The sequence below is a fragment of the Triticum aestivum genome, chromosome 5B (genome assembly GCF_018294505.1).
Source record: "Triticum aestivum cultivar Chinese Spring chromosome 5B, IWGSC CS RefSeq v2.1, whole genome shotgun sequence".
NCBI classification, from domain to species: Eukaryota; Viridiplantae; Streptophyta; class Magnoliopsida; order Poales; family Poaceae; genus Triticum; species Triticum aestivum.
In genome coordinates, this window is record NC_057807.1 from 682,683,682 (window position 1) to 682,706,784 (window position 23,103).

Consider the following 23,103-nt stretch of genomic DNA (forward strand, 5'->3'; position numbering starts at 1 on the left):
CCAAGGGTGATCCCGTGTTTGAACTCAAACCATTACCTGATAATCTTAAGTATGCTTATCTTGATGAAAAGAAAATATATCATGTTATTATTAGTGCTAACCTTTCAGAGCAAGAAGAAGAAAGATTATTGAAAACCCTGAAGAAGCACCGTGCTGCTATTGGATATACTCTGGATGATCTTAAGGGCATTAGTCCCACGTTATGCCAACACAAAATTAATTTGGAGGACGGTGCCAAACCAGTAAGATATCCTCAACGATGATTGAACCCTAAGATGAAAGAAGTGGTAAGAAATGAGATACTAAAGCTCCTTGAGGCAGGTATAATTTATCCCGTTGCTGATAGTGATTGGATAAGCCATGTCCATTGTGTTCCTACAAAGGGAGGTATTACTGTCGTTCCTAATGATAAAGATGAATTGATCCCGCAAAGAATTATTACAGGTTATAGGATGGTAAATGATTTCCGTAAATTAAATAAAGCTACTAAGAAAGATCATTACCCTTTACCTTTTATTGATCAAATGCTAGAAAGACTATCCAAACACACACATTTCTTCTTTCTAGATGGTTATTCTAGTTTCTCTCAAATACCTGTGTCAGCGGGGGATCAATCAAAAACTACTTTTACTTGCCCTTTCGGTACTTTTGCTTATAGACGTATGCCTTTTGGTTTGTGTAATGCACCTGCTACCTTTCAAAGATGCATGATGGCTATATTCTTTGACTTTTGTGAAAAGATTTGTGAGGTATTCATGGATGATTTCTCCGTTTATGGATCCTCCTTTGATGATTGCTTGAGCAACCTTGATCGAGTTTTGCAGAGATGCGAAGACACTAGTCTCGTCTTGAACTGGGAAAAGTGCCACTTTATGGTTAATGAAGGCATTGTCTTGGGGCATAAGATCTCCGAGAGAGGTATTGAAGTTGATAAAGCTAAAGTTGATGCTATCGAGAAGATGCCATGTCCCAAGGACATAAAAGGTATAAGAAGTTTCCTTGGTCATGCCAGTTTTTATAGGAGGTTCATTAAGGACTTTTCTAAAATCTCTAGGCCTCTGACTAATTTATTGCAAAAAGATATTCTTTTTGTCTTTGATGATGATTGTGTAGAAGCATTTGAAATACTTAAGAAAGCTTTGATCATTGCACCTATTGTTCAGCCACCTGATTGGAGTTTACCCTTTGAAATTATGTGTGATGCTAGTGATTGTGCTGTAGGTGCTGTTCTAGGGCAAAGAGTTGATAAGAAATTGAATGTTATCCAGTATGCTAGTAAGACTCTTGATACTGCCCAGAGAAATTATGCTACTACTGAAAAAGAGTTCTTAGTAGTCGTGTTTGCATGTGATAAGTTTAGACCTTATATTGTTGATTCCAAAGTTACTATTCACACTGATCATGCTGCTATTAAATATGTTATGGAAAAGAAAGATTCTAAGCCTAGACTCATTAGATGGGTTCTCTTGCTCCAAGAATTTGATTTACATATTATTGATAGGAAGGGAGCTGAGAACCCCGTTGCAGACAACTTGTCTAGGTTAGGGAATGTTCTTGATGACCCACTGCCTATTGATGATAGCTTTCCTGATGAACAATTAGCGGTCGTTAATGCTTCTCGTACTGCTCCTTGGTATGCTGATTATGCTAATTACATTGTTGCTAAATTTATACCTCCTAGTTTCACATACCAGCAAAAGAAAAAGTTCTTTTATGATTTAAGACATTACTTCTGGGATGACCCACACCTTTATAAAGGAGTAGATGGTGTTATTAGAAGGTGTGTACCTGAGCATGAACAGGAACAGATCCTACACAAGTGTCACTCTGAATCATATGGAGGATACCATGCTGGAGATAGAACTGCACACAAGGTATTGCAATCCGGTTTTTATTGGCCTACTCTCTTCAACGATGCTCGTAAGTTTGTCTTATCTTGTGATGAATGTCAAAGAATTGGTAATATTAGTAGACGTCAAGAAATGCCTATGAATTATTCTCTTGTTATTGAACCGTTTGATGTTTGGGGCTTTCGTTATATGGGACCTTTTCCTGCCTCTAATGGTTACACACATATTTTAGTTGCTATTGATTATGTTACTAAGTGGGTAGAAGCTATTCCAACTAGTAGTGCTGATCATAACACATCTATTAAAATGCTTAAAGAAGTTATTTTTCCGAGGTTTGGAGTCCCTAGATATCTTATGACTGATTGTGGTTCACATTTTATTCTTGGTGCTTACCGGAAGATGCTTGCTAAGTATGATGTTAATCATAGAATCGCATCTCCTTATCATCCGCAGTCTAGTGGTCAAGTAGAGTTGAGCAATAGAGAGCTCGAATTAATTTTGCAAAAGACTGTCAATAGATCTAGAAAGAATTGGTCCAAAAAACTTGATGATGCATTATGGGCCTATAGAACTGCATACAAAAATCATATGGGTATGTCTCCGTATAAGATGGTTTATGGAAAAGCATGTCATTTACCTCTAGAACTTGAACATAAAGCATATTTGGATATTAAAGAGCTCAACTATGACTTCAAACTTGCCGGTGAGAAGAGGTTATTTGATATTATCTCACTTGATGAATGGAGAACCCAAGCCTATGAGAATGCCAAGCTATTCAAAGAAAATGTCAAACACTGGCATGACAAAAGGATACAAAAGCGTGAGTTTAACATAGGTGATTATGTGTTATTATTCAACTCTCGTTTAAGATTTTTTGCAGGAAAACTTCTCTCTAAATGGGAAGCTCCTTACGTTATCGAGGAGGTCTATCATTCTGGGGCCATAAAAATAAACAACTTCGAAGGCACAAGTCCGAGGGTGGTGAATGGTCAAAGGATTAAACATTATATCCCAGGTAATCCTATCAATGTTGAGACTAATATTATTGAAACCGTAACCCCGGAGGATTACATAAGGGACACTTTCCAGAACATTCCAGACTCCGAAAAGGAATAGGTATGTGGTACCGTAAGTAAACCGACTCCAAAACAATTCTAATGGCAATTTTTATCAGTTTTGGAATATTTGAGAATTTTAGGAAGAAAGAAGTAGTCCGGGAAGGACACGAGGCCTCCACGAGGGTGGAGGGCGCACCCCCTGTCTCATGGACACCTCGTGTGCCTTCCGAACTCCGTTTTCTTGCACGTTACATATTTTGGTCGGTAAAAATTCATTATATAAACACCCGAAGGTTTTGACCACCGTATCACGCAAATATCCTCTATTTTCGTTTCGAGCTGTTTCTGTTTTTAGATCTAGAGCGCCATGATGTCGCCCTCCTTCAACAATGAAGACAAGGATGCTTGGCTATTGAAGATAGAGCTGAAAAGAGAAGAACCGGAAGAGATCAACAAGGATGAAGGGATCAAGAAGGGCATGAAGATTCAAGCTCCGGCAGTGAAAGAAGAAGACATCCCTCAACCCTTACCTAACCTCTTTACTCCAACTGAGATTGAAGCTTTCAAGATGATTGAGTTAGCTCGCATACAGAATAAGTATCTCATACAGGAGAATATTTTGTTGAAGGATCATATCGCCGGACTCAAGGGCATTATCTGCAAGTTGGAGGAGCTTTTACGCTCGATGTGCGATTATCCACCATCATCATCATCACTTCCATCACCTTCGAGGGCATAATCACATGGGTATGGGCACTCCCCTTGGCAACTGCCAAGCTTGGGGGAGGTACCCCGGTATCGTATCAAAATCACACACCTATCTGTCGGGGGGATGGACCCCGGGCAGGCAACGGAACCCGGATCCTCTTCAAACACAACAGGGCTGGCACTGCCCCTCAATACCGGCACGCGCTTGGCCGGGTCGCTCGACCCGGCCAAGTCCCGCGACCCGGCCAGAGTCGCTGACCCGACAAGACACGTCGACTCGGCCCCAACGACTAGCGCAAGACAGCCGAACTCGACACGACCAAAGCTTCCTCAACAAGCCAGCTCCACCCGTGGCGTGCTCCGCAATCCGGCCACAGGTCAGCTCCCGTCCCATCCAGGCCGTACAATGGGACGAGTCTTCAATCAGCGATGACTGAGGCAATAGTGCCCCGCCCATGCCTCTGGTCAGCCAGAGCGCGGCAACAGTGCCCCTCACCTACCCGCTAACCAAGGCCGGCATGGCTACAGTGCTCCCACCCTCACCGCTGATGACAGCAAGCGGCAGCCTGATGGAGAGCACTGTACACGACTCGACTCGGCCACGCCTTGACGATCGACAAGACGGTGCACAGTTCCCCTAGGCATGCGGGGCCCACATCTAGGGGAACCCGGCGAGCCACAAGCCCTCAACGGGACCCAGCCCGGGTCCCCGGACACCGACAATACGGACCCACCAACCTGTAAAATTACCATTGTACCCCTGCGGGGTTGGTCTATAAAACCCCCCAGGAGCCCGCGATCAAGGGGCAAAAAGAGAAGGCAGAGAACGCATACGAGGGAAGAGAAAGTAAGCATAGGACTAGCCACCGAACGGCAACACCGGAGAGAAGGAGCAGCCCAAGCCTTGGCCAGCTTCCTTCCTCCTCCATACAGCTCCAGCAGCAACATTGTACTATCGATCATTCAACTACACTCGGCAGGACTAGGGGTACTATCTCCTCGGAGAGCCTCGAACTTGGGTATGTCCGGCGTCCCGTGCCCGCTCATGCCAACCTCGCCTCTGGAGCCCACCAGCGCCGTCGAGCCTCCTCCTCTCTTTAGCCATCCCTTGGCATCTGCCGTGCACCCACCACGACAGTTGGAGCCCACCGTGGGGTAGCTCGAGGAGCTGTCCGGGAGCATGCTTCAGACGTTGCCCTTCTCCTACACCGACGAGTCCTTCACGCTGGCGGACAACGTCGTCGGCGCGCTTGCCGCCTCCTTCGCTGCGCTGCGCATAACCGATGCGTTCACGGCCGACGAGTACCCCAGCGAGGTGCTCAGCTACTCTGACTCCCCCTCTCCCTTGGCAGCGGCGTTTCCGCCGGGGAAATGGACGTCCATGTAGAGGTCTTAGTCACCGGCAATGGCGCCTCCTCCTCGTCGAGCAAGACGAGGAAGGCCGCCGAAGCCAGGGCCATAGCGGAACGGACCGAGCCGTCCGATCCATTGCATGTCGCGATGCAGAGCCTCCGCATTCCCATTGGCACCGACGTCGATGCCACCAACGTCGCTGAGGCCCGAACCCAGCTCGAGGAAAGGCGCAAGTAGATGCTGGACCTGTCTGAGACGCTCACCGCCACTCAGCGTCACCTGGATGCCGCTCAGCTAGAGCGCAACGCCGCCTACGGGTTCACGCCTGCCGCGGCCAAGCCAAGCCGGGTCGCCGACGTGCGTGCCTGGGGAGGCTCGATCGGCCGGGCACTCGGTGCCGCCCCAGCCGTCTACGAGACCCCGGCGAAGAACATGCGCAGAGCCCAGGCAGCCGTGGCCGACCTAGACCAGCTCACGGGCGAGGAGCTGAAAGAGCGCATCGGGCGGATGCGCGAACTCCTCCACGTCGCCAACACCCAGCAGGACCGCCTCAACCAGCTCGCCAAGCCGGCGGGATCCAGCTCCGCCCGCCTTGGCGGGCTCGGCGAGCTCCTGCACACCGCTTCCTTGCCACCCGGCGAGGCGCACTCCGGCCGAGTCCGGACTCAGCGCGACCCGGCCGCTACAGCCGCTGGCGGATTGGGCGACGAGCCCGTCCCAGAGATCCAGCACGGACCCGGCCAGCATGGCCAGCGTCCGGCTCCAACCGACCCGGCCCCCCGTGGCCAGGCTGCAGGTCGACTCGGCCCGCGCGCCATCGACGATGCCGACGCCGACGCTCGCCACCGCCTCGACCAGCTCGCTCGCTTCCTAGAGGTGGAGGAGAGTGGCGCTATTGGGCCGGCGTGCTTCGGCCCACGCATCTGGGAGGAGCCCTTCCCCAAAGGGTTCATGCTCCCCTGTGACACCCCCAAGTACAACGGGACAGTGAAGCCAGAAGACTGGCTCACCGCCTACACCACGACCATTGGCATCACCGGTGCCAATCATCGTCTCGCCGTGCACTACGCACCGCTCATGCTCCAAGGGTCGGCCCGCACGTGGTTGAACAGCCTGCCAATGGGCAGCATCAACACGTGGGTGGACTTCGAGGAAGCCTTCGTCCGCAACTTCACGGGGACCTACAAGCGGCCCGGCCGCCCTAGCCAGCTCTCCATGTGCGTGCAAGGGCCTATAGAGACCGGTAGCGAGTACCTCGCACGCTGGACCGAGCTCCGGAACAGCTACGAGGGCGTCCATGAAGTCCAGGCGATCCAGTACTTTGTCAGCGGTGCCGAGATGGCACCCTCCTCAAGCACAAGCTCCTACGCTCTGAGCCGGCCACCATGGCTGCGCTCATGGTGACGGCGGACAAGTACGCTAACGCCGACTCTGCCATGAAGATCCAGGGGGCGCTGGATGAAGCCGGCAAGGCGAAGCCGGTTCCCCCTTCGAAGCCGGCCGGCGAAAGCAGCCGACAGCAGCATCACCAGAACAACAAGCGCAAGGCCGACCAGCCGGCGCAGCGTCACGACAACCGGCTCGTCGCGGCCACCGAGCCCACGATGGACCCGGCGGCGAAGCGCCGATAGACCAACAAGACGGCATGGCAACCCGCCATGAGCTTCGAGCAGATGCTCGACGCCCCCTGGAAGCACCACAGCGGCGCAAGACCCTCCACGCACACGCTTCGGCAGTGCGCCATCACCAAGCGCATTATGAGGGGCGACGTCCCGCCTCCTCGGGCTCCGGCTCCAGGCGCGGGACAGCCGCCTCCGCCTCCACCGCCGCCTCCATCTGGCGGCGCGATGCGTGACGACGCCTACCCGGGCCAGAACACGGCCTACGTCGTCTTCACCAGCCTCGGCGATGACAAGCGCAGCGAGCGCCTCCTTCGGCAGGAGGTGAACACCGTCGTCCCGGCCAAGCCAGACTTCATGCATTGGTCGGATCGCCCGATCACCTGGACCCGTGAGGATCACCCGGTAGTCATGCCGAGTCCAGGTGGTTACGCCCTCGTCCTCAACCCCACCATCGTCGCGTGGCGCACATGCAAGTTCTCCTGAGTCCTCATTGACGGCGGCAGCATTATCAACATCCTCTACCGCGACACGATGGCCAAGCTCGGCCTCAAGGCCGAGGACCTGGAGCCGACCCGGACGATCTTCCATGGCATCGTGCCCGGCCTCTCCTGCTCCCCCATTGGCCGGGTCCGGCTTGATGTCCAGTTCGGTGACAACAGCCACTTCCGACGCGAACCGATCTGGTTTGAGGTGGTGGACCTGTCCAGCACGTATCATGCGTTGCTGGGCCGGCCCACGCTCACCAAGTTCACGGCAGTTCCCCACTACGCGTATCTGAAGATGAAGATGTCGGGTCCCAAGGGCCTGATCACAATCGCCAGCGATTACCGCAAGTCCCTGGAGTGCGCTCGAGACGGCGCCAAGTTGGCCGAGTCGCTGGTCATTGCCGAGTAGCGGCGCCAGCTCGACCGGATCGTCGCCCTGGCAGGCAAGGCCTTCGCTGAGTCGATCCCGACCACGGACCCGGCCGACGAGGCCGCCTTCAATCCCTCCAAGGAGATCAAGAAAGTGAATCTCAACTCGGAAGACCCCAGCTGCAGCAAGTACGTTGTCGTAGGCGCCCGCCTCGACAGCAAATAGGAAGGCGAGCTCATCGACTTCCTCCGTGAGAATCAGGATATCTTTGCATGGACCCCCAAGGACATGCCGGGTATCCCGAGGAAGTACGCCGAGCACAAACTTCACGTCCGCAAGGACGCCAAGCCTGTCCGTCAACCCCTACGACGATTTTCCGAAGAGAAGAAAAGAACCATTGGTGAAGAGGTCGCCAAGCTCTTGGTGGCCGGCTCCGTAATGGAAGTGTTTCACCCCGAGTGGCTGGCCAATCCAGTCCTCGTCCTGAAGAAGAACAAGACCTGGTGCATGTGTATCGACTACACCAGCCTCAACAAGGCCTGTCCCAAGGATCCGTTCGCTCTCCCGCGGATCGACCAAGTCATTGACTCGACCGCCGGGTGCGAGCTTCTGTCCTTCCTGGACGCTTACTCCGGCTACCACCAAATCAAGCTGGACCCGGCCGATGCCCTGGAGACGTCCTTCATCACGCCCTTTGGGGCGTATTGCTACATCACCATGTCGTTCGGCTAGAAGAACGCTGGCGCCACCTTCCAACGCTGCATGTAGAAATGCCTGCTGCCGCAACTCGGCCGCATTATCCACGTCTACATGGACGACATCGTGGTGAAGACCAAGCAGCACCTCTCGCTCCTCGACAATTTCAAGGAAACATTCGCCAACCTCCGCGAGTACATGGTCAAGCTTAACCCGGAAAAATGTGTCTTCAGCATCCCGGCCGGAAAGCTACTCGGCTTCCTTGTCTCAGAACGTGGCATTGAGGCGAACCTGGAGAAGATCAAGTCCATCGAGCGCATGCGCAACCCGGCTCGGCTTCGCGATGTCCAGAAGTTCACCGATGCTTGGCCTCGTTCAGTCGGTTTCTAAGCCGGCTGGGCGAGAGGGCGCTACCCCTATACCAGCTGATGAAGAAGACAAGCCCGTTCGAATGGAACGGCAAGGCAGACGAGGCCTTCCAAGACCTCAAGCGCATGCTCTCCATCGCACCAGTCTGGCCGCACCGACCGACAAGGAGCCACTGTTGCTCTACATAGCCGCGTCCTCGCAGGCGGTCAGCACGGTGTTGGTGGTCGAGCGACCAGAGAAGGGCAAGATCCAAGCCGTCCAGCGCCCAGTCTACTACCTGAGCGAGGTGCTCTCCATCTCCAAGCAGAACTATCCGCACTACCAGAAGATGTGTTACGGCTTGTACTTCGCCGCCAAGAAGCTGAAGCAGTATTTCCAAGAGCACGTTGTCACTGTGGTCAGCATGGCGCCTATCAAAGAAATCATCGGGTGCCGGGATGCCTCTAGCCAGGTCGCCAAGTGGGCGATCCAGCTAGCCAGCTACACCATCCTCTACGAGCCCCGCACCACGGTCAAGTCTCAAGCCCTGGCCGACTTCCTCGTCGACTGGACCGAGACACAGTACCTGCCACCGCCCCTCGACTCGACGCATTGGCGCATGCACTTCGACGGGTCCAAGATGCGACTCGGCTTGGGGGCCGGCATCGTACTGTCGTCCCCGAAGGGCAACCGGCTCCGCTACACACTCCAGATCCACTTCGCCGCTTCCAACAACGTCGCCGAATACGAAGCTCTTGTGCACGGCCTCAGGCTTGCCAAGGCACTCGGCATCTGGTGCATCCTGTGCTACGGTGACTCGGACCTGGTGGTGCAGCATTGCTCCGGTGAGTGGGACGCCCGCAACTCAAACATGGCAAGCTACCGCTTCCTCGTCCAGAAGCTGTCCTGATCCTTCGAGGGCTGCGAGTTCCTCCATGTCCCGCGTGCGGAGAACGAAGCAGCCGACACGCTCGCCAAAATCGCCTCATCACGACAAGCCATCCCGTCCGGCGTCTCACTCGAGCACCTGCACAAGCCGTCCGTCAAGCCATCGCCGGACTCTGAGTCCATCCACGTTCTAGACGACCCGGCTGCACCTCAAGCCGGCCCGCGGGCTGCTGAACCCGGCCCGGGGACCACTGAACCCGGCCCGGTGGCTGCTCAGCTCGACCCGGCCACCATCATCCCAGACCCGGCCGTCGCCATCCCCGACCCGGGGGCTGCTCAACCCGGCTCGGGGGCTGCCAACTCAGAACCCACCCTGGTGGCCGTCTTCGCCGTGGTTACGGCTCCATCTTGGGCCCTCCCGATATCAGAATTTTTGGAGAACGGGGTTCTCCCCATGGACGAGACCGAAGCCCGGCAAGTGCAGCACCGGGCATCCGCCTACAGCATCATCAACAACGAGCTCGTCAAGCGCAGCTCCACCGGCGTATTCCAGTGATGCGTCGAGCAGGAACAGGGCATCGACATCCTCCTCGACATACATTAGGGCGAGTGCGGGCACCATGCCGCATCACGATCCCTGGTGGCCAAGGCGTTTCGCCATGGTTTCTACTAGCCCACGGCCCTCCAAGATGTCGAGTCGCTCGTCCTCAAGTGTGAGGGATGCCAGTGCTTCAGCAAACGCAGCCACCAGCCGGCGTCTGCACCCCGCACCATACCGATCGCCTGGCCCTTCGCAGTCTGGGGACTCGACATGGTGGGACCCTTTAAAACCGCTCGAGGCGGCATGACGCACCTGCTGGTGGCAGTGGACAAATTCACCAAGTGGATCGAGGCAAGACCAATCAAGAAACTGGACGGGCCAACAGCCGTCCGGTTCATCAAGGACATAGCGGTGCGCTACGGCATGCGGAACAGCATCATCACCGACAATGGCACCAACTTCGCCAAGGGCGCGCTCGAACAATACTGCTCTGTCTCCGGCATCGGCCTCGACCTGGCCTCCGTTGCGCATCTGCAGTCCAACGGGCAGGTCTAGCGGGCCAATGGACTCATCATGTCCGGTGTCAAGCCGCGACTTGTCGAGCCACTCATCCGCTCACCCGGCAGCCGGCTTGACGAGTTGTCGGCCGTTCTCTGGAGTCTACGCACCACACAGAATCGGTCGACCAGGTTCACCCCGTTCTTCCTCGTCTATGGAGCCGAGGCCGTCATCCCGACCGACATCGAGTTTGACTCGCCGCGCATCGCGATGTACACCAAAGTCGAAGCCAGAGAAGCCCGCGAAGATGGCGTCGACCTGCTCGAAGAAGCACGCCTCCTGGCGCTCAGTCGCTCGGCCATCTACCAGCAAGGCCTGAGGCACTACCACAAAAAGAAGATAAAGCCCCTCGCGTTCTGCGAGGGAGACCTCGTCCTCCAACTCGTCCAAGAGCAGGCAGGCCAGCACAAGATGTCCCCTCCATGGGAAGGCCCATTCATCGTGAGCAGGGCCCTGCGCGACCGCAACGCCTACTACCTCATCGATGCACGCAAGTCAATGAAGCGCAAGAAGGACACCGCGGGTGAAGAAACGACCCGGCCGTGGAACAGGGAACTCCTCCGCCCGTTTTACGGTTAGACGCACGAGTGTATGTATCGTCGCCTTTTGTAAACGCATGAAACTATGGGGTCCCCGAACGAGACTCGGGGGCTGCCTTTTGTCGACCAATTTATTGTGTCCCTATTTTTCTGCATCACTATACCACTGAACCCGACCACCGGTCCGACTCGCTCGACCCAGGGGCTTGGGGGTTGGCCAGCTCGATAGCCAGCCCGCCGCCTTACTTGGTGATTCCTGATAAAAGTTAGGATGCCGCGGTCCCTCACTTCGCCCTAAAGCCACAGATCCAGCTTTGGCTGTCGGCTGGCAAGCACAACGGGCCAAAGCTCCTTTACGCTTCATACACTAAGTCAGAGGTTGCCGGGTCGATCAACCCGGCCCGCCATTCATCAAATGAACAGCCGCATGACCGGCTGCTCGCCAACCAGCTTCGCCGGATTTCCGCCAGCCGGCCCAGTGGGTGTTTCGCTCGCGCTTAACGTTACAAGGAACCCAAGTCCTGCGCGCTCCTCTCGAAAAACCGAACTCCTTGTCACGGACCGGAGCCTCGGCCATCTGACTCGCGGGGGGGGGCGGGGGTTGAAAAAGGAAAAGCGCATGAAACCGGTCCAAAAAACGGAAGGCAAAAGTAAAAGCACCCACGACATTTACCCAAATATTTAAAGACCCACGGCCCGAGCTCATTACACCCTAAAACCCCAAGTGGGTGGGTGGACCTACTACTTCACAGATTTTACAAAGTGTATCAGGCATCTCCAGCGCCGCGTCGCGACATCAACGGCTCTCCCCTGGCGGCCTCCGGGTCCAGCGAGGTGTCGGTGTCCTCCTCGGCACCTGCGTCGCGGTAGACGCCCGTCTCCTTCGAGCTCCACTCCGGATCGTGGAGGAGCAAGCCGTAGTCGTCGCCGTCCATGGCCCTGCCGTCTTCCGTCTGCTCCAGATGGAACTCGTCGCAGAAGGCGAACTCGGCGATGTAGCTGGCCCGGGAGGCGATCCGGACGGCTTGCTCCTACAGAAGCGGCTCCGAACCAGCCCACTGGCCCATCAACTCATCCAGCTGCAGGTCTGGATGCCAGGACAGCGCGAACCGGAGCGCCATCTCAGCTCCGGCACGAGCGGTGGAGACACGCCACTCGCCAAGACGGTCCGGGCCCATCTCCAACCAAAACGCCAGGCGCGAGAAGCTGCTCGGTTGGACGGAGTCTGGCCACAGGGTCGCCGTCATCGTGGTGCCGGCCTGGGACAGCCGCTCCATCTGCGTTCCCAGGACCCGCAGGCGGGCCTCAGCGGCGGTGATGATCTCCGGGAAGGTCCAGACCACCTGCAGATCCGTCCTGGACCCAACGACGCCGGTCGGGTCGCGCTGATAGCCGACGGCTTCCTCCGCCAGCCGCTGCGTCTCCGGGAAGGCCCCTGCCGCAAAAGAAGAAGAAAGCTAAAAGAAGAACAACAAGGAAGAAAGGTCGGATCCTGACCCGGCAAACTACAAGAAAAATCATTTACTGGAGAAGGACTCTTCCAGGTGCTGCGCCTCAAGCAACATACCACGCCGCTCCCACTCGATGGCGCGGTCGCGCTCCTCGAGCGCCTTCTCCAGATAGGCCGCCTTGGCAAGGGCCGCCTTCAGCTCAGCGTCCTTGTCTTCGGCCACCTCGCGGTGATGGGCCTCGTCCTGACGAGGCCCCTCAGCCGTGGTGACCTGCCCCTGCAAGCGTTCCACCTCGGCCTGGAGCCGGTCCTTGTCGTCGGCCAGTTGGCCGCTGTTGGTCCGCCTCCACCAGGGCGTGCTGCGCCTCCGCGACATTGGCGGCTTCCGCCTTCAGAAGATCTACGTCAGCATCGAGGTGGCTCTTGTGACCCGCCAGCTGCTCATGCAGCCGGTTGGCCTCATCAAGAGATCGCCGGGCCGCGGCCGCCTCCGCCCGCGCCTGCGCTACCTCGACGCCAAGACGGCCAATGTCGGCAACGAGTCGGTCGTAGTGATGACCGGCCCGGAGCAGACGAGTCCGCCAGGACAACACCTCAGCTGCGAAAAAGAAGGATTCAGCAGAAGAAAAAAGCAAGACTTAAGATTTGGCCCAACTGTTACACAGTTGGCCCGAATCTCATTGGGTGCGCTAGCGCGCGCCCACTAGAAAAGAGCATAAGAGTACCTGCGGCGACGCGGAGCACCTCCTCCTTGGTGGCGAGCTGCTCCATGAGCTCCCGGTGCTTGCCCAGGAGGCGATTGTAGGCGGCGACCCGAAAGGCATCAAGATGCTAAAGAAAGTAGAAATCAGATCAAGGCCAACGCTCTCAAGATTCGACCCAACTACTACGTAGTTGGCCCAAACCTCGGGGGCTACACCCAGTGGGTGCGCTGGCGCGCCCCCACAAAGAAGAAATTCCAAGAAAAAGAAGACTTACCAGAATGGCGCGCTCCAAGTCGCGCGTCCGCTCCACCTCGGCCTGGGCGAAGGCCTCGAGCCGTTCCGTCCGGCCTCGCAGGCGGTTGCTGACGGCGTCCAGCGCTGCCTCCTCCTGGGTCTGAGGCCCGAAGACGATGGCGCCCCTGCTTCGCGCCGGCTGCGGCACGGCAGCTCGGCGCCCTCCCTGCCGGGGCACCAAGGCGTGCTCCCCGCTGGCCGCTCCGACGTGGCCAGCACCTCCTCCGACGCCCCTCCCGGCGCCAACACCGACCCGGACGCCGGGACGCCCTGCGTCGCTGCCTCTGGACCGGATGCCGGGACGGCCTGCTGTACCACCTCCGGCCCAGATACCGGGGTGGCCTCCGGCACCGCCGCTTGCAGTGCCTCCTCCAAAACCGGCGGCGCCTCCAGCACCGCCACCCGCAGCACCTCCTCCAAGACGACGCCGCCTCCATCGCTATCAGCCCCGCTCGCTTGTCCATGTTGGCCTGCGGCGGGGTGTCATCCGCCACCTCCATGACCTCCCGATCAAGGACCACCACCTCAGCCCGGCCTCCATGGCCGCGCTCCCTCCTCGACGACGCCTCAAAGACCGTCGCCGCCACCACCGTTCCCTCCGGCATCTCGCGCCAGGCCGGCTCAGTGAGCCGGCTCGCGCCTATGCCGCTGCCGCGTCGGTCCAAGCATGGACCGACGCCGCTTCCAGGTCCACCTCGACCCGGTTCTAGTCCCGCCAGTCCAAGGCCTCGGCATCGTTTGGGTCCAGGCCGAGGTCCGAGTCGCCCGGTCCCTCCACCTTGCCCTGTTCGGCGAGGTCAGACCGGCTCCTGCGGAACGCAGCCCCTTCGGCGGCCATGGCTTCCGCCGCGGCCCTCGCCAACGCGATCGGCGACCTGAAAAAGAAGACAGAATGAGCAAAAAAGAAACAAGACTAGCTCAGAAAAATCTGGGCGCAAACAAGAGATGAAGCTTACCCCGTCAAGACCGGGACCGGGGTTGGCCTCCCGTGCCCGCTGCCGCGCTTCCTCTTGCCCGGCCTCCCGGCCCCGGCCGGGTCCGCCGTGCGCTTCGAGGCCCGAGGTCACGGCGCGATGTTGTCCTTCCCATGCGGGTGGCTCGGTGCCGCCCCATGCGAGGACCCGACTCCGCCCGTGTCGCCGCCTGCCCCGCCCAACACCACTACACCAACAACCGGCGTCAGCACCGCCCGCACTGTGCCGTGATCAGCAATTCAAGACACATAAAGAAAGATACGAGACTAACCCGCGCGACGCCTAGTGCCGGCGTCGGACTCGGCCTCCTCCTCCCCGCCATGGGCCGAGGGCTCCTCTAGCGCCACCGGCGCCACCTGCGATGGAGCCTGGGCGTAAGGATGCCGAATCGCGTTCAGGAGTATCTCCCGCGTCGCGTCAGGACGGATGAGGAGGTGCGCAGCAGCAAAATAAGAAGACCAGACACTCACCTGCAGCACCGAGTTCGACTCGCTGTACAACGCCGTGCCGAACCGCTAGTCCTCTCCAAGGTTGGCCTTGGAGATGTCATTCACGCCACGCGCGATCTGCTCCGCGGACAGCCGCGTCGACCCCATACGGTTGGGGTCTTGAAGGCCGACCATCTCGCCGATGAGGCAGGAGCACCCCTAAAGCGGAAGGACCCGGCGCATGATGAATGCGGCGAGGAGGTCGGTGCCGGTGAGCCCCTCCTGCGTCCTCATCACCATCACCCGCTCGCAGAGATGGACGATCTCCTGCGACGGGCGCCTGGGCAAGTAGCCCCAGTTCGTCTTCGGTCGCGGCGCCGCGATGGCGAAGTCCGGAAGGTTGATGTGATTCGCCCCATGGTTGCAGACGTAGAAGAAGGAGTTCTTCCACTTCTTGGCAGAGTCCTCCAGCGGGATCTTGGGGAAATCCGCCCCCGGCCGCTTTGAGATGACGGCGGCACCACAATCGGCAAACTCCCCGACCGACAGGCCCTGCTGCTTCAAGGAGAAGAAGCGCGCCCAGAGGTCGATCGTGGGCTCGACCCCCAGGTACCCCTCGCAGAGCGTGATGAAGCCGGAGAGCTGGACGATGGCGTCGGCGCCAAGATGATGCAGCTGGAGCCTGAAGAACTCCAGGAACGCGCGGAAGAAGGCGCTTGCCAGCAGCCCGACCCCGCGCTCCAAGTGCGTGAGAAAGACCACGCGCTCCTGCCCCTCGTGCCGAGGCATCTACTCACCACGCGGCAGGCGGATGCCAGCGTTCGTCTCCCGCAGCAGGCGCCGCGTCGCCCGGAGCTGGGTGATGTCCTTAGTGGTGACATTCGAGCCCATCCAGGAGCCCGATGGCAGCGACATGATCGAAGGAATAAGAAGGAATATGAATGGCGAAGGAGTTGTGCTCGGAGCAGTGGGCGCTGCAGTGCGTTAGTTGCAAAGAGCGGAGCGAGAGCAAAGGGACAAGAGGGCGCGAGCGAGAATAATGTCCGCCGCCCCCTAATAACCCGCAAGTATACGGGATAGTTGTAGCCTCTTTCAATAAGTAAGAGTGTCGAACCCAACTAGGAGCTAAAGGTAGAACAAATACTCTCTCAAGTCCTATCTGCCACTGATACGACTCTACGCACGCTTGACGTTCGCTTTACCTAGAACAAGTATGAAACTAGAAGTACTTTGAAGGTGTTGTTGGATAGGTTTGCAAGATAATAAAGAGCACATAAATATAAACTAGGGGCTGTTTAGATAAAGAAGCAATAAAGTAAATAAAGTGAGTGTGGAAAAGTGGTGGTAGGAGTTGTGAAAGTGTCCCTAAGCAATTGACTATGTTACTAGACCGGTAATCACTATTGCAATTCTATTTGAGGGAGAGGCATAAGCTATCATAATTTCTCTTCTTGGATCATATGCACTTATGATTGGAACTCTAGCAAGCATCCGCAAATACTAAAGATTCATTAAGGTAAAACCCAACCATAGCATTAAAGTATCAAGTCCCCTTTTATCCCATACGCAAACAACCTACTTACTCGGGTTTGTGTTTCAGTCACTCACGCAACCCACCATAAGCAAATCATAAACATATTGCAAACCCTACAGCGGGAATCCCTCACGCTTGCGCGACACGAAGGGCACAATAGGACAGCACCAATAATAAAACATGCAACTCAAACAAATCATAGCAATTCATCAATCACCGATAGGACAATAGAAATCTACTTAGACATCATAGGATGGCAACACATCATTGGATAATAATATGAAGCTTAAAGCACCATGTTCAAGTAGAGGGTACAGCGGGTTGCGGGAGAGTGGACCACTGAATATAGAAGGGGGAAGGTGATGGAGATGTTGGTGAAGATGACGGCGGTGTTGGTGAAGATCGCGGTGATGATGATGGTCCCCGGCGGCGTTCCGGCGCCACCGGAAGCAAAGGGGAGAGAGCCCCCCTTCTTCTTCTTCTTCTTCCTTGACCTCCTCCCTAGATGGGAGAAGGGTTTCCCCTCTGGTCCTTGGCTCCCATGGCGTAGGACAGGCGAGAGCCCCTCCGAGATTGGATCTATCTCTCTGTTTCTGCGTTCTCAGATTCTACCCCTTCACCGTTTCCTTTATATCTGGAGATCCGTAACTCCGATTGGGGTGAATCTTTTGCCCAGATCTTTCTCATAAAATTAGCTTTCTTGCGCCAAAAGAAGAGCGTCAACCGCCTTACGGGTGGCCCACGAGAGTGGGGGCCGCGCCCTCTTTAAGTGGGCGTGGGCCCCTATCTCGTGGCCACCTCGGGCATCGTCTCGCGTTGATTCTTCCTCCCAAAAATCATAAATGTTCCAAAAGAATTCTCCATCCGTTTTTATCCCGTTTGGACTCCGTTTGATATTGGGTTTATGCGAAACAAAAAACATGCAACAGACAGGAACTGGCACTGGGCACTTGATCAATATGTTAGTCCCAAAAAATAGTATAACAAGTTGCCAAAAGTACATAAAAGTTATACAATATTGGCATGGAACAATCAAAAATTATAGATACTACGGAGATGTATCACCCCCTGCCTCCCGATTTATAACCCTCGGTTTGAACATGGGGAAGTGGGGAAGTGGGATCCTCTGCACGCACCCGTTCCACTACCCCGCAATAAGTGCGCATGTACACGCGCAGTAACTGCCCGGGGAAGAGCAACCGGCCCCCGGACGCGGCAATAAATCCGCGCGCACGGGCCAAGGGCGCGCGGCGGCGGGCCCCAGCCCGTCGCCCAGTCCCGTCACGCGCGTGGCCTATCAGGCCCCTCCGACTTCCGGGCACCACGTGGCGCCCGCGCAAAGCCCGAGGGATTGCCCCAAGATTCGATGGACCCCTCGGTTCTCGCCACGACCGGGGTGCTGCGATCCAGTTTCTGAGAAAGACGGCACACAATGGGTGTTGCCGGACCCGGCGCTCGTAGAATCCGCCTTACTTAAGGGGGAAACTGTGAAGGCCCACTCATCCAAAGACGGCGGACCTTCACAACTTTGGGGACTACTGCCGGGGGATGGACCTCGGGCAGGCAACGGAACCCGGATCCTCTTCAAAAACAACAGAGTTGGCACCGCCCCTCAATACCGGCACGCGCTTGGCCGGGTCGCTCGACCCGGACAAGTCCCGCAACCCGGCCAGACTCGCCGACCCGGCAAGACATGTCGACTCGGCCCCAACGACTAGCGCAAGACAGCCGAACTCGGCACGACCAAAGCTTCCACAACAAGCCAGCTCCACCCGTGCCGTGCTCAGCAATCCGGCCACGGGTCAGCTCCCGTCCCATCCAGGACGTACGATGGGACGAGTCTTCAATCAGCGATGACCGAGGCAATAGTGCCCCGCCCATGCCTCTGGTCAGTCGGAGCATGGCAACAGTGCCCCTCAGCTACCCGCTGACCAGGGCCGGCATGGCTACAGTACTCCCACCCTCATCGCTGACGATAGCAAGCGGCAGCCTGACGGAGAGCACTGTACACGACTCGACTCGGCCACGCCCTGACGATCGACAAGACGGCGCATAGTTCCCCTAGGCATGCGGGGCCCGCATCTAGGGGAACCCGGCGAACCACAAGCCCTCAGCGGGACCCAGCCCGGGTCCCCGGACACCGACAATACAGACCCACCGACCTGTAACATTACCATTGTACCCCTGCGGGGTTGGTCTATAAAACCCCCAGGAGCCCGCGATCAAGGGGGGCAAAAAGAGAAGGCAGAGAACGCATACGAGAGAAGAGCAAGTAAGCATAGGACTAGCCACCGAACGGAAACACTGGAGAGAAGGAGCAGCCCAAGCCTTGGCCAGCTTCCTTCCTCCTCCATATAGCTCCAGGAGCGACATTGTACTATCGATCATCCAACTACACTGGGCAGGACTAGGGGTATTATCTCTCCGGAGAGCCCCGAACCTGGGTATGTCCGGCGTCCCGCGCCCGCTCATGCCAACCTCGCCTCTGGAGCCCACCAGAGCCCTCGAGCCTCCTCCTCTCTTTAGCCATCCCTTGGCATCTGCCGTGCGCCCACCACGACACTATCTTTACCGTTTTATTTAGTTTGATCCTTTTAGTAGTATCTTGATCTAGTAGATTGAAGTTTTGATATCAACTAGTTTTGAGTTTTGCTTTGCGCTCTCTTTATGTAATCGAGTCCGTGAGCTATCTATAATAAAGATTAGTGTTGAGTCAAGGGCTTTGCTATCTTGCTATGATCTTGAGAAAGTAGAGAATAAAAGAGTTCATATTGATCTTATGGTTAGTGATGACTTCACACATAGAAAGTATGAGGCATAAAAGTTGTCGAGAGTTGATAAACATAGTTTTGGCCATCGTTGCAATTAATAGGAAGTAATAAGGAAAGAGAGGTTTTCACATACAAATATACTATCTTGGACATCTTTTATGATTGGGAGCACTCATTAAGTATGACATGCTAAAAGAGTTGATGTTGGACAAGGAAGACAATGTAATGGTTTATGTTTTCTCACATCTGAGTTAAAGTATATTGTCATTGACCTTCCAAAACATGTTGAGCTTGCCTTTCCCCCTCATGCTAGCCAAATTCCTTGCACCAAGTAGAGATACTACTTGTGCTTCCAAATATCCTTAAACCCAGTTTTCCCATGAGAGTCCACCATACCTACCTATGGATTGAGTAAGATCCTTCAAGTAAGTTGTCATGTTGCAGGCAATAAAAATTGCTATCTAAATATGTATGACTTATTAGTGTAGAGAAAATAAGCTTTATATGATCTTGTTATGGAAGCAATAAAAGCGACAGACTGCATAATAAAGGTCCATATACAAGTGACAATATAAAGTGATGTTCTTTTGCATTAAGATTTTGTGCATCCAACCCTAAATGCACATGACAACCTCTGCTTCCCTCTGCGAAGGGCCTATCTTTTACTTTATGTTTTTACTTTATGCTTGAGTCAAGGTGATCTTCACCTTTCCCTTTTTCATTTTATCCTTTGGCAAGCTCCTCGTGTTTGAAAGATCATGATATATATATCCAATTGGGCTATTATTATTGACATCACCTAAAGGAGAATACGTTGGGAGGCAACACAATAAGCCCTTATATTTCTTAGTGTCCGGTTGAAACTCTATAACCACAAGTACCGCATGAGTGTTAGCAATTGTAGAAGACTACATGATAGTTGAGTGTGTGGACTTGCTGAATAGCTCTATTCTTGACTCTTTCTGATGTTATGATAAGTTGCAGTTGCTTCATTGACTGAGATTATAGTTTGTTAGCTTCCAATGAAGTTTCTGAACCATACTTGACATTGCGAATTGATTGTACTTGAGCATAAGAAGTCATATGACAAAATCTATTTGTGTTGCTGTTATAAGAATGATCATGATGCCCTCATGTCCGTATTTTATTTTTATCGACACCTCTATCTCTAAACGTGTGGACATATTTTTTTGATTTCTGCTTCCGCTTGAGGACAAGCGAGGTCTAAGCTTGGGGGAGTTGATACGTCCATTTTGCATCATGCTTTTATATCAATATTTATTGCATTATGGGCTGTTATTACACATTATATCTCAATACTTATGGCTATTCTCTCTTATTTTACAAGGTTTACCATGAAGAGGGGGAATGCCGGCAGCTGTAATTCTGGCTGGAAAAGGAGCAAACATTGGAAACCTATTCTGCACTGCTCCAAAAATCCTGAAACTCCACGAAACTTATTTTTGGAATTAATAAGAATTATTGAGCGGAAGAAACACCTCAGGGGGCCCACACCCTGGCCAGGAGGGTGGGGGCGCGCCCACCCCTACTGGGCGCGCCCCCCTGTCTCCTGGGCCCCCTGGTGGCCCTCCGGTGTCCATCTTCTGCTATATGAAGGCTTTTACTCTAGAAAAAATCATGCGCAAGCTTATGGGACGAAACTCCGCCGCCACGAGGCGGAACCTTGGCGGAACCAATCTAGACCTCTGGCAGAGCTGTTCTGCCGGGGATACTTCTCTCCGAGAGGGGGAAATCATCACCATCGTCATCACCAACGATCCTCTCATCGGGAGGGGGTCAATCTCCATCAACATCTTCACCAGCACCATCTCCTCTCAAAACCCTAGTTCATCTCTTGTATCCAATCTTGTATCAAAACCACAAATTGGTACCAGTGGGTTGCTAGTAGTGTTGATTACTCCTTGTAGTTGATGCTAATTGGTTTACTTGGTGGAAGATCATATGTTCAGATCCTTAATGCATATTATTACTCCTCTGATTATGAACATGAATATGATTTGTGAGTAGTTACGTTTGTTCCTGAGGACATGGGTGAAGTCTTGCTATTAGTAGTCATGTGAATTTGGTATTCGTTCGATATTTTGATGAGATGTATGTTGTCTTTCCTCTAGTGGTGTTATGTGAACGTCGACTACATGACATTTCACCATTATTTGGGCCTAGAGGAAGGCACTGGGAAGTAATAAGTAGATGATGGGTTGCTAGAGTGACAGAAGCTTAAACCCTAGTTTATGCGTTGCTTCGTTAGGGGCTGATTTGTATCCATATGTCTAATGTTTTGGTTAGGTTTACCTTAATACTTATTTTGTAGTTGCGGATGCTTGAAATAGGGGTTAATCATAAGTGGGATGTTGTCCAAGTAAGAGCAGTACCCAAGCACCGGTCCACCCACATATCAAATTATCAAAGTACCGAACGCGAATCATATGAGCTTGATGAAAACTAGCTTGACGATAATTCCCATGTGTCCTCGGGAGCTCCTTTCTCATTATAAGAAATTGTCCAGGCTTATCCTTTGCTACAAAAAGGATTGGGCCACCTTGCTGCACTTTATTTACTTTCATTGCTTGTTACTTATTACAATTTATCTTATCACAAAACTATCTGTTACCTACAATGTCAGTGCTTGCAGAGAAAGCCTTACTGAAAACCGCTTATGATTTCCTTCTGCTCCTCGTTGGGTTCGACACTCTTACTTATCGAAAGGACTATGATAGATCCCCTACACTTGTGGGTCATCAGCACCTTTCACGTTCCCCTTGTACTGCCACTGCCAAGCAACTAGACAGTTCTTCCACTTCCAGTGCATACAATCTATACTATCAAGCATGCCCGGAAAATCTCTATCGGCATTGATCGCCAGCAACCTTTCTATATCAGCGGCAATTGGCTCTCTCAGGTACTCATGGCCAAACGCTGCCACCGTAGACTTGTAGAAACAATACATTGATAGGAGACATGTAGACTCACTCATATGCACACACTCATCAACAAGATCACCTGGAACTCCATATGCAAGAATGCGAATAGCCACAGTGCATTTCTGGTAATGGAGAAGCAAAGCTTGCCAAAGGCATCCTCTTTGCACTCAAAGTATGGGTCCTACCACTCCCTCCCGAATACGAGTGAACACATGTCTCCTCATACGGAAGCGGCGGCGGAATTTGTGTGGTTTGAAGAGCGCACATTCTCAGAGTAATCGGCATAGAGTAGAGTGTGACCACTCTCCTGATGTCTACTATGCAACTTTATTCTTGTAGACACGATTTGGGCCTCCAAGCGCAGAGTTTTGTAGGACAGTAGCAATTTTCCCTCAACATGGATGACCTAAGGTTTATCAGTCCATGAGAGGTGTAGGATGAAGATGGTCTCTCTCAAACGACCCTGCAACCAAATACAAGAAATCTCTTGTGTCCCCGACACACCCAATACAATGGCAAATTGTATATGTGCACTAGTTCGGCGAAGAGATGGTGATAAAAGTGTAATATGGATGGTAGAAATATATTTTTATAATATAAATAAATAAAAATGACAAGGTAGCAAATAGTAAACGGGCACAAAAACGGTGTTGCAATGCTTAAAAATGAGGCCTAGGGTATGTACTTTCGCTAGTGCAACCTCTCAACAATGCTAACATAGTTGGATCATATGATTATCCCTCAAAGTGCAAAAAAGAATCACTCCTGAGTTCCTATTAGAGGAGAACAAAAGATAGGAATTGTTTGTAGGTCACGAAACCACCACAAAGCTATTCTTTCCGTTCGATCTATTCAAGAGTTCGTACTAAATAACACAAAGCTATTTTTCCGTTCGATCTATCCTAGAGTTCGTACTAGAATAACACCAAATCAAATTTATATTCATAATACTCAATCCACACAAAGAACTATAAAGATACCCCAAAGTTT